The sequence below is a fragment of the Pseudophryne corroboree genome, chromosome 1 (genome assembly GCF_028390025.1).
Source record: "Pseudophryne corroboree isolate aPseCor3 chromosome 1, aPseCor3.hap2, whole genome shotgun sequence".
Taxonomy (NCBI): Eukaryota; Metazoa; Chordata; class Amphibia; order Anura; family Myobatrachidae; genus Pseudophryne; species Pseudophryne corroboree.
This window is the reverse complement of record NC_086444.1, coordinates 523,035,900-523,054,716: the sequence shown is the minus strand read 5'-3', so window position 1 is coordinate 523,054,716 and position 18,817 is coordinate 523,035,900. Positions and strand designations below refer to the sequence as shown.

The 18,817-nt window shown below is 44.0% G+C and overlaps 1 protein-coding gene across 3 annotated transcripts in view; it reads left to right on the top strand.

The window, feature by feature from the left end:
- Positions 1–18,817, top strand: part of GLIS3 (GLIS family zinc finger 3) — an 800,422-nt gene that overhangs the window by 320,053 nt on the left and 461,552 nt on the right. The gene's annotated exons all lie outside the window — the stretch shown is intronic.

The following is an 18,817-nucleotide window of genomic DNA, read 5'->3' as shown; positions in this document are numbered from 1 at the left end:
TAGTTTTACACAATAATAGAATAAGCTGGCTTTGGTGGAGTTTGGGAATACTGTATATGGACAGTTTTAATTGTACTTGGCACCACAGGGTTTCTCAGGGGCATATGTATTAATCTGGAGAAGGCATAAGGAAGTGATAAACCAGTGATATGTCCAAGGTGATAAAGGCAGCAGCCAATCAGATCCTAACTGTTAATTTACATATTGGAGCTGATTGGCTGGTGGCTTTATCACCTTGCACATACCACTGGTTTATCACTTCCTTATGCCTTCTCCAGGTTAATACATCTGCCCCTCAGTCACACAAAATTACTGAAAATGCACTGTTCTTTAAATTTAGACAAAGTGGGGCTGATGCAGGCTCTGAATGCATTTGCAGTTAAATTCACATACATAAAAATGTTTCACCAATTAACTGCAATTACTGTACGGTACATCCATACAGGGCAGTTTCTAGGCAATATGGCTCCCAGTACAAATAGTCCAGATGGGCAATATGGCTGCCAGTACAAATAGTCCAGATGTGCTCACCCCTCACCCCCATCACCCCGGATGTTTTAAAAATGTATTATGCCTCCCAACTTTTGGTAAGCAGAAGGTGGAACCTTTGTGTGTGTTGAAGGCACACTGAAAAAAGTAACTGTCACGAAAAAATACTACTTTTCACCCCTAGTTTTGCGACAGAACTTGTTTTGGAAAAATTTGAAAAAAAGCTGTGGGCGCTACTTTTTACACAGATAAACAAGTGTGTCCTTTGCAGGAATCGAACCCTATCTCACGGGCATGGTAACCATCAGCGATACCACTATGCCAAGAGAGCCACAGAGACAGGTGACTGACGCCTGCAGTGAAATAGTGATGTCGCTCATTGTAATTTTTTTCTTTAGTGCTGTGTGTCCCAACTCTATTGCTGATTGTAAGTATTTTTTTTCATTTAGAGGGCTGTGTAGAAATCTGAACTGTGCTTTTCTTTGTGTGCGTCGAAGACGCTGAACAAATCTTTTTCTGTGTTCTACTTAATGTAGGGATCATCTAAAAAATGTAGTTCTTAAACTACTAGGATAGTTTGACTTCACAATGAAGACTTCACACATGCGCAATGGTGGTTTTCAAAAGCGACACCTGGTGGATGATTACCAATATTGCACCTGCCGGAAACTCAATTAATTACTCTGTGGCTACACTGTGTCAAGGTGCAGGGAAATATAATGAGACTAGTCTTTTGCACTACACACAACAAAGAGGATAGATGAGCGTTGCTATATCTATACATAATACATTTTATAGTGCATCTGGAAAGTATTCACAGCTCTTAACTTTTGCCACATTTTGTTATATTACAGCCTTATTCGAAAATGAAATAAATTCATTTTCTCCCTCAAACTTCCACACACAATACCCCATATTGACAACATTACAAAAGTTTTTTTGAGATTTTTGCAAATTTATTACAAATAAAAAAAACGAAGAAATCACATGTACATAAGTATTCACAGCCTTTGCTCAATACTTTGTTGATGCACCATTGGCAGCAATTACAGCCTCAAGTCTTTTTGAATATGATGCCACAAGCTTGGCACACCTATCTTTGGGCAGTTTCACCCATTCTTCTTTGCAGAACCTCTCAAGCTCCATCAGGTTGGATGGGAAGCGTCAGTTCACAGCCATTTTCAGATTTCTCCAGAGATGTTCAATCGGATTCAAGTTTGGGCTCTGGCTGGGCCACTCAAGGACATTCACAGAGTTGTCACTCCTTTGATATCTTAGTTGTGTGCTTAGGGTCGTTGTCCTGCTGAAAGATGAACCGTCGCCTCAGTCTGAGGTCAAGAGCGCTCTGGAGCAGATTTTCATCAAGGATATCTCTGTACATTGCGGCATTCATCTTTCCCTCTATCCTGACTAGTCTCCAGTTCCTGCTGCTGAAAAAAATCCCCACAGCATGATGCTGCCACCACCATGCTTCACTGTAGGGATGGTATTGGCCTGGTGATGAGCGGTGCCTGGTTTCCTCCAAACATGACGCCTAGCATTCACACCAAAGAGTTCAATCTTTGTCTCATCAGACCAGAGAATTTTGTCTTTCATGGTCTGAGAGTCCTTCAGGTGAATTTTGTCAAACTCCAGGCGGTCTGCCTTGTGCTTTTTACTAAGGAGTGGCTTCCGTCTGGCCACTCTACCATACAGGCCTGATTGGTGGATTGCTGCAGAGATGGTTGTCCTTCTGTAAGGTTCTCATCTCTCCACAGAGAAATTCTGTAGCTCTGACAGAGTTACCATTGAGTTCTTGGTCACCTCCCTGACTAGGGCCCTTTCCCCCCGATCGCTCAGTTTAGACGGCCGGACAGCTCTAGGAAGAGTCCTGGTGGTTCCGAAACGTCTTCCATTTACAGATGATGGAGGCCACTGTGCTCATTGGGACCTTCAAAGCAGCAGATATTTTTCTGTACCCTTCCCCAGATTTGTGCCTCGAGACAATCCTGTCTCAGAGGTCTACAGACAATTCCTTTAACTTCATGCTTGGTTTGACAGACATGCACTGTCAAGTGTGGGACCTTATATAGACAGGTAAGTGCCTTTCCAAATCATGTCCAATCAACTCAATTTACCACAGGTGGACTCCAATTAAGCTGTAGGAACATCTCACGGATGATCAGTGGAAACAGGATGCACTTGAGCTCAATTTTGAGCTTCATGGCAACAGCTGTGAATACTTATGCACATGTGATTTTTTTATTTTTAATAAATTTGCAAAAATATTTTAAAAAAAAAACACTTTTTTCATGTTGGGAAAGAAAATTATTTATTCCATTTTGGAATAAGGCTGTAACATAACCAAGCGCTGTGAATACTTTCCGGATGCACTGTATATTACACATTTTTACTTGAAATCTACATCTCTAAATTCCCCAAATGCCCAGGGCTAGGGACCCGTGACATCTTAATCCTTCTCTATATTGAAGGTGGCGCAACAGGGCTGTATTCGGGTCCTCTTATATAGGCAATACAGTATTCGGTGATGGCGTGATAACTGACTGCAGGCTTTGCAAGCAATTATGAATGTGAATTATAAGAAAAGTTATTTTTCTGACGCTTCTTTTGTATTAAAGAGAGGGATGATGCAACTCCATACTGATTAAGATGATTATTATAAAACCAAGCATACAGATGTCTGGCTATAGAAATGCACACTACTGTAAAAATTAGGAAATATAGGCAGTTTTGTGTACGAGATGTGGGAGCAATTATGTCCAACTTGTTCTGAGCTCTGTGTCAGCCTTTGGGGGGGGGGGAGGGGGATTCATATGTTATCACCTCGATCTCCCATCTAAAGTGATCCCAGGGGGTGATATACAATTGATGTCCCCTGTCGCGCTGATCGTGCTTATTAGTGTCGGGCTTAGCTGTGTAAAGTGGCTAAACCCGACTAAACTAATGAGCGCGATTTGGAAAAGTGTCATTTGGGCGTCCAAACGGATCACTTTTCATACATTTAGCTCGCCACCCCCGGCGGGTGCGAGCTGAAATGTAGATGCTGGCAGCCGATCGCGCCTGAACGGAGCTACGTTAGAATAGCTTTGTGGTAATAACATTTGAATCTTGCCTTATATGTCTTCAAGAAGAGGAAATATTTACTACATGGGATTCAGGCAGCCTGGTATCTTCTTCTTATCAGGGGCTATGTTAAACATGACTATGACAAAAAAAAAGTGTACTGGTAAAAAAACAGAAAATTTTATGACAGTGATAGGCAACGTTTAATGGTTGAGCATTGTTTGTGGTGATACTTTCACTTGTACAAACGCTGTCTCTCTCCAGTGGCATATTCCCATCATCCTTTAAACATATGTACCTCTCACCAATCTTAAAGGAGTGATCTTTATCCCCAGCCGCTTTCTGCAACAACTACACCACCATATTGTCTCCTCCACCTTATAGTTGGTGAGTGGTTGAATACATTAATTTCCTTCCTGGGCTCTCTGCAATTTGGCTTTCACTACCAACATTTCAGTAATGCTGTGTTGTCTAAGAATCAGTTCTCCACTCCACTCGTCCTACTTTTCCTTCATGCTTTTTTTCTGGTTTACTTCCTACATTAGATATCCAACTGTTCATGAAGTATCTTTACTTCTGGCACAGCCTCCCCTACACTCTTAATATCTGTTGGGGTCTCAACCCTCATGTATTTCGCTGTTCATCTTGCATGGTTAAGTAATTCACTCATTCTGCCTACAGTACCACCTTTGTACTGACTACACCCATATGCGCCGCACAACTCTGCAAATCTTGACACTATCTCCACATACACATTTGCATTAGAGCACAATAGATGCTAAGTGTATGGCTGAAACATTTGAAACATCTATTCCATTTACATACCTCATACAGTTAATTAGTGGTCATTGGGCCAAATTCAGCATGGGTTGTAGTTGTGCAAAACAAACAACTACAACCCTTTACACCGACATGCGGGAGGATGTCCAGCACAGGGCAAGTCCACCCCATGTGCCTGGTCCTGCCCCCCTCCCCCCAATCATGCGGGCGCTTAGATCAGCAGCAAAGCGCTCATATGATTAAGGTTGCCCCCTGCCTACACAGCCTAGATGTGAAGACAGACAGCTACCCGCCATGTTTTGGGTTGCAGCGGCAGCGTGTGATGTCACACAGCCATCGTGGCCCGCTACGCAAACGGTCCAGGCACGACGCGCCCCCCAATGCTGCAACGCTGCCTCCTAAATGCCACAATGACGCCCCCTCCCGCCCCACAAATGCCTCGGGCCCATTGTCCAGAGAGGTATTGCTGAACTAATGATTTGGCTTGCAGATTTATGTGGTAGAATGGCATGAAAAAGGATCATTTTCTTACGTGTTTCCCACTTATATTACACCACAATATACAGTATGTACCAGTATGTACAGTACAAATTACTTTCACTTCACTAGTTATTATCACATGCCTAGGCAGAAACAGTAAAGCTGTCACAGAACACACGGCAGATACAGTACTACTGCTTGAGAAATGCTGCCTCTCAATCAGATTATTAGTTATTCCCTCAAAATGTGTTGATAGTGGCAGGAATCCATTGCCCTAGCCAAACATGAAAGTTTCTTGAAACATCTCATTTGCTAGCTCAAGCTGTAGGCTATAAAACAGTCACTCTTGCTGTAAATTTTAAAGGGCACATTTTTAATATCTTAACCTGCTACAGTGAGCATTCATATGCTATTTAGCAAGAAGTTGTTTTGCACAGTACATGAAACCAGTGTAACACTTTCTATCTCTTTCTATCACTTTGCATCAGTTGTCAGTCATTAACTATTTGCATTGTGTTTTTATACAGCATGAATGTTAATGAATATGATGGCTTTAAAATTTTTCAGTTAAGTACAAAAATAGAAGCAGTTGATTGAGTATTTTGTGGGGGAGGGTGGTGGGAGAAAAACTGTTTAATGTTATAAATTAGATATGGCCAGAGGTGTTTAATAATTGTTATTACCCCATTTCTGCTGACATACAGAGTCTTTTCTGCAGATCACAATAAACAGTCGTTCAGATTCACCTATCTTCTACAGAATATGATGCAGATAAAACTAAAACATATTCTTGCTGTTCTCCAGGGCATTTAGGCTTGGTGGGTTTTTTTGTTATCAGAGAGGTGATGTCACCACAGGAAAATAGTAGGTATTATTGCTACAATTCTTATCTGATAAACTTTGAGTATGATGCACAAAGGGAATGATGTCACAGTTTTTTCTGTTGAATAAATGTTTTTCAGATAGCTAAAACAATATTAAAGTAGTATCAACCTTTTTATTCATATAGCGTCGGACAGGCCCACGGGGCTACAGGGGAAATCCCCGGTTGGCCCTACTGCCTGGGTCTAATGTCAGATGCCAGACTCTGCACTCATATTATACATTGTTCTTGTATTAGAGGGACAGTTATGGTCTCTTATGACTGTCTGAGCCTTTCTGGGGGCCAGCCTTACATTGTTGTATTTGGCCATACCCCTTAACCTTCCCATACCTTCCAACTGTACAGTTTTAGCAGGTACAGTACCTTTTTTTTATGGTCTGTACCGATTTTTGGCTCCCCAAACTTCCATTGAAAGTATAGGAAAAGGGGCATGGCCACGCCCTCTTTACCTGTGGCCACGCCCCATTTTCGAATTTGTACCGATTTTTATGTGTAAAATGTTGGAGGGTATGCCTTCCTAGGGTGTTGCAATAGAGCATACATCTAAGGTGTAATTTGATATGGGTCAAAAAAGACCCGAACATCCTAGGAAGGTTAAGCATTGGCCCCTACCACTAGGTCCCCCCAGTGGGCCCTTTGTGCCCCAGTCCAACACTAAGCTCAGTATTACGAAGCACTTTGCAGAGAATAATGAATAATGCACCTTTATGGACCCTAATTTTAGGCCCAAAGTCACTCCTGTTTGAAGGAAGTGAAGTAGACGGCCCAAATGGAACTCCTCCGTAGGAGCAGCTCTGGCCTCACACCAAGAAACATATTTTCGCCATATACGGTGATAATGTTTTAACGTCACGTCTTTCCTAGCCTTGATCAGGGTAGGAATGACCTCCTCCGGAATCCCTTTTTCCGCTAGGATCCGGCGTTCAACCGCCATGCCGTCAAACGCAGCCGCGGTAAGTCTTGGAACAGACAGGGCCCCTGCCGCAGCAGGTCCTGCCTTAGAGGAAGAGGCCACAGATCTTCTGTGAGCAACTCTTGCAGCTCCGGATACCAAGTCCTCCGTGGCCAACCTGGAACAATGAGGATTGTTCTGACCCTGCTTATTCTTATTATTCTCAACACTTTGGGTATGAGAGGAAGAGGAGGAAACACATAGACCGATCTGAACACCCAAGGTGTCACCAGAGCGTCTACCGCTACCGCCTGAGGGTCCCTTGACCTGGCGCAATACCGCTTTAGCTTTTTGTTGAGACGGGATGCCATCATGTCTATTTGAGGCAGTCCCCACCGACCCGTGATCTGTGTGAAGACTTCTTGATGAAGTCCCTACTTTTCCGGATGCAGGTCGTGCCTGCTGAGGAAGTCCGCCTCCCAGTTGTCCACCTCCGGGATGAACACTGCTGATAGCGCGCTTACATGGCCTTCTGCCCAGCGTAGAATCCTGGTCACTTCTGCCATGGCCACTCTGCTCCTCGTTCCGCCTTGGCGGTTTATATGAGCCACTGCCGTGACATTGTCTGACTGAATCAGAACCGTTTTTTCCCGAAGCAATTCCTCCGCTTGACGCAGGGCGTTGTATATGGCCCTCAACTCCAGGACGTTGATGTGGAGACAAGTCTCTAGATTTGACCAGAGACCTTGGAAATTTCTTCCCAGTGTGACTGCTCCCCAGCCTCGGAGGCTTGCGTCCGTGGTCAACAGGACCCAGTCCTGAATGCCGAACCTGCGACCCTCTAGTAGGTGAGCACTGTGCAGCCCCCACAGGACACTGGTCCTGGGAGACAGGGTGATCCTTCGATGCATTTGTAAATGGGACCCGGACCACTTGTCCAAGAGGTCCCATTGAAAAGTCCTCGCATGGAACCTGCCGAAAGGGATGGCCTCGTATGAAGCCACCATCTTCCCCAGGACCGCGTGCAATGATGCACTGAAACCTGTTTTGTTTTTAATAGGTTCCTGACCAGGGCTATGAGCTCCTGAACCTTTTCGACCGGAAGAAAAACCTTTTTCTGGTCTGTGTCTAGAATCAGGCCCAAAAAAGTTAGACGCGTTGTAGAGACTAGCTGGGACTTCGGTATATTGAGAATCCAGCCGTGTAACTGCAACGTCTTCATGGACAGAGACACGCTGTCCAGCAACTTCTCCCGAGATCTCGCCTTTATGAGGAGATCGTCCAAGTATGGGATACTTGTGACCCCCTGCCTGCGCAGGAGCACCATCATTTCCGCCATTACCTTGGTGAAAATTCTCGGGGCCGTGGACAGCCCAAACGGCAACGTCTGAAATTGGTAGTGACAGTCCTGCACTGCAAATCTCAGGAACGCCTGATGAGGGGGGAATACCGGAACATGAAGGTAAGCATCCTTTATGTCCAGGGACACCATCCAATCCCCCCCCTCCAGGCTGGCGATGACCGCCCTGAGTGATTCCATTTTGAACTTGAACCTCTTCAAGTACAGGTTCAGGGATTTTAGGTTTAAAATGGGTCTGACCGAACCGTCCGGTTTCGGGACCACAAACAGGGTTGAGTAATATCCCTCTCCTTGCTGGAGATGAGGAACTGTGACAATCACCTGTTGAATATACAAATTTTGGATTGCTGCCAACACTAGCTCCCTCTCTGACGGGGAAGCCGGCAGAGCCGATTTGAAAAACCGGCGAGGAGGCAAGTCTTCGAATTCCAGCCTGTATCCTTGAGAAACAATCTCTAATGCCCAGGGATCCACCTGCGAGTGAACCCAGACGTGGCTGAAAAACCGAAGACGAGCCCCCACTAGATCTGCCTCCCCCCGGGAAGCCCCAGCGTCATGCAGTGGACTTTGCAGACGCAGGGGAGGACTTCTGCTCTTGGGAACTAGCTGTGTGCAGCTTCTTTCCCCTGCCTTTCCCTCTGGCAACAAAGGACGATCCCCGTACCTTTTTGTTTTTATTGGAACGAAAGGACTGCATTTGTTAATGAGGTGCCTTTTTTGTATGCTGCGGGGGGACATAAGGTAAGAAATTCGACTTACCAGCCGTAGCAGTAGAGACAAGGTCCGAGAGGCCGTCTCCAAACAACTCCTCCCCTTTGTAAGGCAAGGACTCCATATGCCGCTTTGAATCGGCGTCTCCCGTCCACTGTCGGGTCCACAAGAGCCGCCTAGTAGAAATAGACATAGCATTTATTCTGGAGCTTAATAAACAAATGTCTCTCTGAGCATCTCTCATATACAAAGGCAGCATCTCTGATATGCTCTATGGTCATTTGAATGGCATCCCTATCTAAGGTGTCAATCTCCGTAGATAAGAAATCTGCCCATGCCACAACCGCACTACAAACCCAGGCCGACGCCATAGCCGGTCTAACAATAGTACCTGAATGAGTGTAAATGTGCTTCATGGTAATTTCCTGCCTGCGATCGGCAGGATCCTTGAGGGAAGCCGTATCCTGAGAAGGCAGTGCCACCTTTTTGGACAAGCGTGTCAGCGCCTTGTTTACTTTAGGCGAAGATTCCCATCGTATCCTATCCGTTTGTGGAAAAGGATACGCCATAAGAATCCTTTTGGGAACTTGTGGTCTCCTATCCGGAGATTCCCAAGCCTTTTCGCACAATTCACTCAGTTCAAATGAGGACGGAAAGGTGACTTCAGGCTTTTTCCCTTTATACATGTGTACCCTCGTGTCAGGGACAGGGGGTTCCTCAGTAATATGCAAAACCTCTTTAATGGCAATAATCATGTACCGAATACCTTTTGCCACCCTCGGCTGTAATTTTGCATCTTCATAGTCGACACTAGAGTCAGTATCCGTGTTGGTATCTGTGTCATCGATCTGGGATATGGTGCGCTTCTGAGACCCCGAAGGGCCTGGCGCCACAGGGACAGGCATGGACTGGCTACCTGACTTGATCCCTAGCTTCAGCCTTGTCTAACCTTTTATGCAATAGATTGACATTTGCATTTAAGACATTCAGCATATCCACCCATTCCGGTGTCGGTGTTGCCGACGGCGACATGACATTCAAGCACTCCCCCTCCACATTAAGCGAGCCTTCCTCATCAAACATGTCGTCACACGCGTACCGACACACTTCACACACACAGGGAACCTCTTTTCTGAAGACAGTATCCCCTTCAAGGCCCTTCGGAGAGACAGAGAGAGAGTATGCCAGCACACACCCCAGCGCAATGACCCTGGAGACCAACACAAAATGTTTTTCCCCCAGCCGCGCTGTATAATATGTTATCCGCCAATTATGTGCCCCCCCTCTCTTTTAAACACCCCTTCACCGTGTGTAAGCAGGGGAGAGTCCGGGGAGCTTCCTCTCAGCGGTGCTGTGGAGAGAAAATGGCGCTGGTGAGTGCTGAGGGAGAAGCCCAGCCCCCTCGGCGGCGGGCTTCTGTCCCGCTCAAACTTACAAAAATATGGCGGGGGCTCTTTTATATACATGTACAGTGCCCACCTGTACATGTATATTGTCTTTTGCCATAATAGAGGTGTTATATTGCTGCCCAGGGCACCCCCCCCCCCCTGCGCCCTGCACCCTTACAGTGACCGGAGTATGTGAGGTGTATGGGAGCAATGACGCACAGCTGCAGTGCTGTGCGTTACCTCAGTGAAGCTGAAGGCTTCTGCCGCCTGACGTCTTCTGACTTCGGTTCTTCTGGCTCTGTGAGGAGAACGGCGGCGCGGCTCTGGGGGTGGACGCCCAGTAAGAACCTGTGTTCACCCCCTCTGGAGCTAATGGTGTCCAGTAGCCGAGGAAGCAGAGCCTATCTTAGACAAGAAGGTCTGCTCCTCTCTCCTCAGTCCCTCGATGCAGGGAGCCTGTTGCCAGCAGTGCTCCCTGTAAAAAAGTAGAAAAAAATCCAAACAAAAATGCTTCTAGGCAGAGAACTCAGGAGAGCTCTCTGCAGTGCACCCATCTTGCTCTGGGCACAGTGTAAAACTGAGGTCTGGAGGAGGGGCATAGAGGGAGGAGCCAGTGCACACCCAGAGTCCAAAGCTTTCTTAAAGTGCCCTATCTCCTGCGGAGCCCGTCTATTCCCCATGGTCCTTACGGAGTCCCAGCATCCTCAAGGACGTTAGAGAAAAGGGGGTGTGAATTTCATTAGGCCTCGGGAATAATGCACCTTACTTTTTACTTTTCTTTTTCACAAATGGCCATCATTTTATAAACAGTTATGCAAAGCTTACTGTAATCAGCATATTGTACATGAGTGATTGTGGGTTTCAGTATATTGGTTAGTTTTGTATGTCTAACTTATATAGAGAAGGTATGAAGTGAATAGTTATCCACTAAACTACACTAAACAAATGGAAACCACAATAAATTCCCCAAATTGCATGGGTCATTTGAAGTTTCTTCCACATCAAATACATCTCTTTAAATCCCAGAGCCAAGGGAAAAACAGAATGTTGGCCTATTGCGTCATGATTGACAGGTGTCCAGGGGCAGTGATGCGGTGCTGGGGGGAGCGGAGCAAGAAACTGCTGCCAGTGGAAACATGGTGCTGGACGAAGGCAGGAGTCTACCTCTATTCAATGCGATCACAGAGCCACACATGCTGGGCGACTGTGCCCTGTGCTGGGCGGCCCCCAGCATGTGATTCCAGTGGTCGCAGATTTTGCAGCGATAGCAACTCTGAATAACCTCCGATATGTCTTTAGTTTTAAGACAAGCATTGCCTCATGACTAGCTCTATTATTAGTTACAAAACTTTGAAAATGTCTAATTACTGCTTATTTTAAGCTAGGGTGAACACGGTCAGTTTGAATATTGATTAAACATTTGGAGCATGCGTCACAGATCTTTTTTGTGTACTCCTTGAAATCTATATAGTGCTCAGTGAGTCCTAATTGGTAATCTCTGCTTCATAGAGCAACCAAATCATTTTATTTCAAAAGGCTTCAGCTCAGAACATTATTTATACATTTGGGTCATTCCATGTCAGTTCAACCAGGCGTATCCACCACCCATCTCAGATTTTTATGATTTTTTTTTTAGTTAGGAGAGAATGTAAAAAAAAACTATTTCTGCCGAATATCTTGACTGTCTGACAGTTTGTTTATTAAATATTGATTTTTCAATTTATTAAGTTTTTTACTAATCGCAGCTTCTCTATCCAGTTTATTTGAAGTTTGACGGTTGTTTATTAAGGAATCACTACAAAATTTAGGTAACTCTTCCTCCTGAATCCAAAAATCCAAACCAAATCACTTTATCTGCCTTGTTTCGAGATAAGGCAAAAATGCATATTTTTCGAAAATGCTTAAAAACGCTAGTTTCGATCAACATTAGATATCCCAAAATTTGTTAGGTGCTTAACAAAGGTATACATTATTACCACAATAAAAATCAGCATGGTACATAGTTGAGAAAAAAAAATCATGAAATGGACATTCAATTACTGTTGTACCACATACATAATTAACACAAGAGACCATAAAATTTAAAAACTTAAATATAACTTGAGTCCATAACTTAAGTTGAGTCAGCAATCACATTATCTTTCCCTTGAAGTGTCAGCAGACAGTGCCTTCTAGTACTTCCTTGGATAGTGGGCACTTCCGTTACACAGAGGATGTGAATAAAAGTAACAAAACACTGAAGGCCAGGACAACACATTTGTTGATAGGTTTCATTTTATGAAATGTACCAGCACGTCTTGTTTCTCCTCATTACACTGAATAATATACCCATTGTACCAGATGTTATTGTACACTGCTGCTATGAATGTTCCAGGTTGAAGATCACTTCTGTCTACATTTTTTATGACGATGGTCATAGTGAACTAAAGGGGTTATGCAATTAGCCACGGTAAACTAACACGGCTAATTGTCCCAATGCGGGCTATTCAATTAGTCCTGTAAAGCCATGCTTTGCGCTGGCTTATCAAGGATTTTGTTTCACCTGCCTCAGGCAGGCAAAACCAAATCCATGGAAACAGGGCTGTTTCCACCAAAAACACACAGGTTTCACTGAACCTGTGTGTTTTTAAGGAGATAATTTTTTTTAACAGGCGACCAAATTGGGTAGCCTGTAAAAAAAAAATATGGGTGAAACAACGGGAAAAATCGCCCAATGTATTTTCACCAGTAATTGGATATCCCCAAATTGTGGTTCCTGCAGTCTTCATGTTGTCTGATGACAATTGGAATACAGTATGTGTTGTTTATAATAACTAATAGGCTGAAATTGGTGATGAACAAGTGTTCCTACCACAGTCTTTGATGTTTCTAGATGGCTATGCACAGAGTCAGACTAGGGCATGGAGGGCCCACTGGGGGAATGCAGTTGTAGGGGCCCATTCTTAAGGGTGTGGCCAGGCTCTAGTGGGGGCATGGCCAGTCATCACAGAGGTTTAGCTAACCATTAGAGAGTACATGGTAAATACATAATAAATCATAGTCCTGGGAAGTATAGTGTAACATATGTATAATGCATAATTCAAGTGCAGTAGGATACTGGAACCTGATCTCTAGTGGAGGAGGAGGGGCCACAGGCAGTGGGGCCCACCGGAGGTTTCCCCTGTTCCCCTGTGGGCCAGTCCGGACCTATTCAGCTTGGTTTTGTAGTCTTGTATTTCATTTTGTGATACGTAGAAGAACTTTATGCTATGTATCTTTTCCGCCTAGCTATACAGGTCCAAAGATGTCACGATGTGATGAGTTTCCACTGCTTGCAGACTGGTGCGGGTGGCTAGACGTTTACTAGCACCATCACTAAAGTAGCGAATATACTACAATTTTAGTAATAGTTCTGCTAAGTGTTTCATAACTACCGTAATGGAGGCATGCACAATTATGGCTACATGGTCACGTGTATCACTTATAACACGCAGACTCACACAGTTTACAGTGTCACACAATCATCTTGCCTAAAAAACAGATGTAGTGATGCTAATCGTTGCCTCGCGGCAAGTGTGCCTGCAAATGTACACGTATGAATGCCAATGGAAGCCTATGGAGCGAACGCTGGCTGTGATAAGTCGCAGCACAGCGCATTTGCATTATGCAGCGATGCGTATGCCGTGCGCACGCATCGCAGTATAAATGAGCGTGGCTCGGTCTGTGTACAGCAAATGGGTGAAGTGTTGCTTGTGAGGTGTCCCAGTGCAATCCTTGAATTGCATCCTGACACACAAATTAATAATTTTCTACATGGAATTGTTCCACAGTACTAGTGATTGCAACCAGTTTGGTCAGTGTGGACCCACTGCTTATAAACAATTACAGTATGTCCTCATCATCCATGTCACTATCATGAAAATGTTTTTCAACTGTTTTCTGAAGTGCTTCCAGACTTGGGGATTTATCACATCGATGAAGCATACAAGTTTTTGAGACTGAAGAACAAACAAGGGGGGTAATCCAGACCTGATCTACGATCAGTTTCTCTGACATGTGGGGAGACGCCCAGCACAGGGCTAGTCCGCCCCGCATGTCAGACCCTACCCTCCCTGCACAGGTACAAAAGCATCACATGGCGGCGATGCTTTTGTACCTGAAAAGCAGCTCCTGCCCGTTGGCAGGGGGCTAACCACCACGTCTCGGGTTGCAGCGGTTGCGTGTGATGTTGTCCGGACCATGCCCCGCCAATGGCGTACTAACGCCGTTGGCACGCCCCCTCCCGCAACCGCCTCTGCCTATCAATCAGGCAGAGGTGATCGCACCAGTGAGATACTTGGCATCTCACTGGCTGCACTGCGCATAGTAATTCAGAAAGCGATCGCTGCCGCTGCAGTGATGCAGTCTGAATTACCCCCTAAGATAAAGCTCTTTCAAGTTTACTAGGAGTAGCCTTTTATGTTTGTGAATTCTTTTTCTTCCTGGAACTTTTACAGAAACAGACTTTCTTTCTTTCCAGGGCACATTCAGGAATGTTCATCATCTTCGTAAAACCGCTGTACCTGATGAACGATTTGTACAGGAAAGGCTTTCCCTCTATATTTATCTGGTTCTGCCAGTATTCCATGAGTTTCTTTAAGTTTTCTTGTTACCATGTATTCTGTGACATTAAATAAGTTAGGGACTCAAGTTATGTTTAAGTTTTTAAATTTCATGATTTCTTGTATTAATTATGTATGCGGTACAACAGTAATTGATTTTTTTTCTCCACTATGAAACAGAGTATCATGCTGATTTTTTGTAAGGTGGTAATGTATACCTTTGTTAAGCATTTAAAAAAAAATTGGGATATCTATTGTTGATTGAACCTAGTGTTTTTAATTATTTTAGAAAAACGTGTTTTTACTGTAACTTGAAATGTGAAGAAGATAAAGTAATTTGGTTTGGATTTTTGGATTCAGGAGGAAGAGTTACCTTAGGGGTCCAAATTTCATGGTGAATCCTTAATAAACACCCGTGATACTTCAAATAAACTGGATAAAGAAGCCGCGATTATAAAGTAATTTAATACATTAAAAAAACAATATTTAATAAATAAATTGTCAGACAGTCGAGATATTTAGCAAAAATAGTTGCTTGGACATCCTCTCTTAACTAAAAAAAAATTGTAAAAATGTGAGATGGGTTGTGGATATTTAATTTTTTTGGGGGGTGATTTGATGTGGAATAACCCATCTTTATTTTTCACATCTAAAACTATGGCCCTCATTCCGAGTCGTTCGCTCGGTAAATTTAATCGCATCGCAGTGATTTTCCGCTTAGTGCGCATGCGTAATGTCCGCACTGCGACTGCGCCAAGTAATTTTGCAATGAAGATAGTATTTTTACTCACGGCTTTTTCTTCGCTCCGGCGATCGTAATGTGATTGACAGGAAATGGGTGTTACTGGGCGGAAACAGGCCGTTTTATGGGCGTGTGGGAAAAAACGCTACCGTTTCCGGAAAAAACGCGGGAGTGGCTGGAGAAACGGAGGAGTGTCTGGGCGAACGCTGGGAGTGTTTGTGACGTCAACCCAGGAACGACAAGCACTGAACTGATTGCAGATGCCGAGTAAGTCTGAAGCTACTCTGAAACTGCTAAGAAGTTTGTAATCGCAATATTGCGAATACATCGTTCGCAATTTTAAGATGCTAAGATTCACTCCCAGTAGGCGGCGGCTTAGCGTGTGCAATACTGCTAAAATCGCCTTGCGAGCGAACAACTCGGAATGACCTCCATTGTGTCCTGTGTGTAAAAAGAAGCTATAGGGACAGGGGGTGATAATGGTTTCCCTTATTGTGCCTGCATTTGCAAAACACTATCAATAACATTCCAGTGAGAAATTACAGCTGTGTATTGTTGCATGTCTGAGGTTATGGAGGTTTAGGTATTAACCAAAAATTAGGGGGCGAACAGAGAAAAGAAACATTCTCTGGCATGAGGATAACATAAAGCATTTCCATTACACTTTTTTTCGGTCAGTTTAAAACTGTTAATTATTAATGCTAACAATCAATATGACATTTTTGTTTAGTGATGTAAATGGAACAGGTTCTGTTGTTTTATAAACTGTATGGCGGCATTTGAAATGAGTAGTATAGATAGATAGATAGATAGATAGATAGATAGATAGATAGATAGATAGATAGATAGATAGATATACATAGAACAATGAGACCAATTCAGCATGAATCGTAGAAGTTCGGAAATCGTTATTCAGAGGTCTCCACACTTCTGCGCATGTACGAGGACTTATATTGCTATTGCACGCAATTGCAATCTAAGTCCTGGCGGGGGACGGCGGTGACGCAGTGTTTTGGTGGCGGCGTTGCATTGTTGGGGGTGTGTGGTCCAGAACCGTTTGCAGGGCAGGCCGCGGCTGAGTATCGCTGTTTAGCAATGCACTCGCATTTTTGCAGGGGTGGGGGACTCGGCATGCAGGGCAGCCTTGCCCTATTCTGGGTGGCCCATCGCATGCTAGAGAAGAGAGTTGTAGTTTTGCGAGAAATCGCAACTCATGCTGAATTAGGGCCCTCATTCCGAGTTGTTCGCTCGCAAGCTGCTTTTAGCTGCTTTGCACACGCTAAGCCGCCGCCTACTGGGAGTGAATCTTAGCATCTTAAAATTGCGAACGAAAGATTCGCAATATTGCGATAAGACATCTCTGTGCAGTTTCTGAGTAACTCGAGACTTACTCGGCATCTGCGATCAGTTCAGTGCTTGTCGTTCCTGGTTTTACGTCACAAACACACCCAGCATTCGCCCAGACACTCCTCCGTTTCTCCGGCCACTCCCGCGTTTTTCCCAGAAACGGTAGCGTTTTTTCACACACTCCCATAAAACGGTCAGTTTCCGCCCAGAAACACCCACTTCCTGTCAATCACATTACGATCACCAGAACGATGAAAAAGCCGTGAGTAAAATTCCTAACTGCATAGCAAATTTACTTGGCGCAGTCGCAGTGCGAACATTGCGCATGCGCACTAAGCGGAAAAACGCTGCGATGCGAAGAAATTTACCGAGCGAACAACTCGGAATGACCCCCTAGGTCCAATATCATTCCACAGAAATAAAATGGTGTGCTTACTAGCTATCTATTTTTTTTTTGAGAACCTAGAGTTCGACTTATTCATATAATTTGCTGTTTTAAATGCTTGCAATATTAAGAGGTTAATTTACAAAGTCTAAGTGCAGATCATCTTGTTGCAAGCATTGTGTTGTGCTTGTGTATTGTCATTGCTCCCTTTTCTGTGCTGCATTTACCTACTGTGCAGGCAAATATGATGGCTTGGCTGGAATTCCCATTATTTAGCTGGACTGTACCTAGTTGTACTGTACCTCTGCCGCTCTCAGTGGGTCTGATTCAGAGCAGCAAAGTGGCCACATCTGAGAATTTTTTGTACTGTGCGTTCAGAAAGAGGCGAACATCCACATCTATGTGTATCTGCAGGGATTTTCAAAATTACATGGGAATCATCCAGGTTTCCACTTGCGGTTAAATGTGTAGAAATAGGCGGCTATGGGGCATTCACACTTAATTTTCTCTGGTTTTATCATGTGGTTTGGCCAACATGCAGTTTAGGGGTTTGCAAAATGCCACACTTCACATGTGGTATCAGTTTTGAGCTTCCAATCTGCAAGATAGTAAATGTTTGCATTTTCAGTGTGAAAACTGTTTTGTATTGATGTGTGGTGGTTTGCTAACCATATATAATACCATACTTTAATAACTCTTCTCCATATCTCATGACAGTACTAATATAAAATGGAAAAGTTTTAAACAATTTTTGAGGGTGGTCAGCATTGTACAGCCTGCAGTCAAATTGTCAAAGAAAACATTTGTACTTAGGTGATTTCAGGGCTGTTGGGACTGGTACTGAAGGGGGTATGCGCAAATCTGGAAGATGGGGGAAAAATAATGAAAACTGCTATGCGCTGTGCCAGGAAGTGGCAACGCATACTGCAAAGTGTCCCCTTCAGCAGCCTTACTAGGCCCCCCTCCAAGAACCCCGTGCCAGGTGTTTAGTACTATCTCTCCTCCCTCTTATGCCTCTCTGTGCTTCCTTCCTACACATATAACAGTGAAATTGGCGTATTGGGAGTCAGTCTTTTTTTTAATACTTGTAAAGTTTTGAATTGGGCCACTTTGTGTATATTTGTAACACAAAATGTATGTAAAGGAGGATTTGATAAATCTTTACAGATTTTACAGTAGATAGACAATAAGAATGGATGTCATTGTAGCTATTCATGGATTCTGCTATTAAATGAAATTGACCACATATCCAAATCCACACTCTCCCTTTGCAGTAAAAAAGACAATTTAATTTAGTCCAGATCTTAGGACTTATGCAAGATGCATTGGATACTTGTAACAATGTATTTTGTGCACATAAGGTGTGCCAGAAGATTGGGCGTTTCTGTTACTTGATGAGACAAACCCATCCCCAGTAGTATTCATTCAATTAGGCTCACTGTAGATTGGCTGATGTAGATGTCAATACTATTATGTGTTACTGTCTGATACTATCTATGCTGACTCTGGGTATAGGCACATGGTAGTATAATGTTTTTAAGTTATTGTTGACCTTTAACTCCCAAGTACAGGATGGGCAGAAACAGGTTGTTAAACTGATTATTTATTTATTGCCAGTTATTTATATAGCACACACATATTCTGCAGCGTTTTACAGAGAACATTTTGGCCATTCACATCAGTCCCCGCCCCAGTGGAGCTTACACTCTATGGGGTA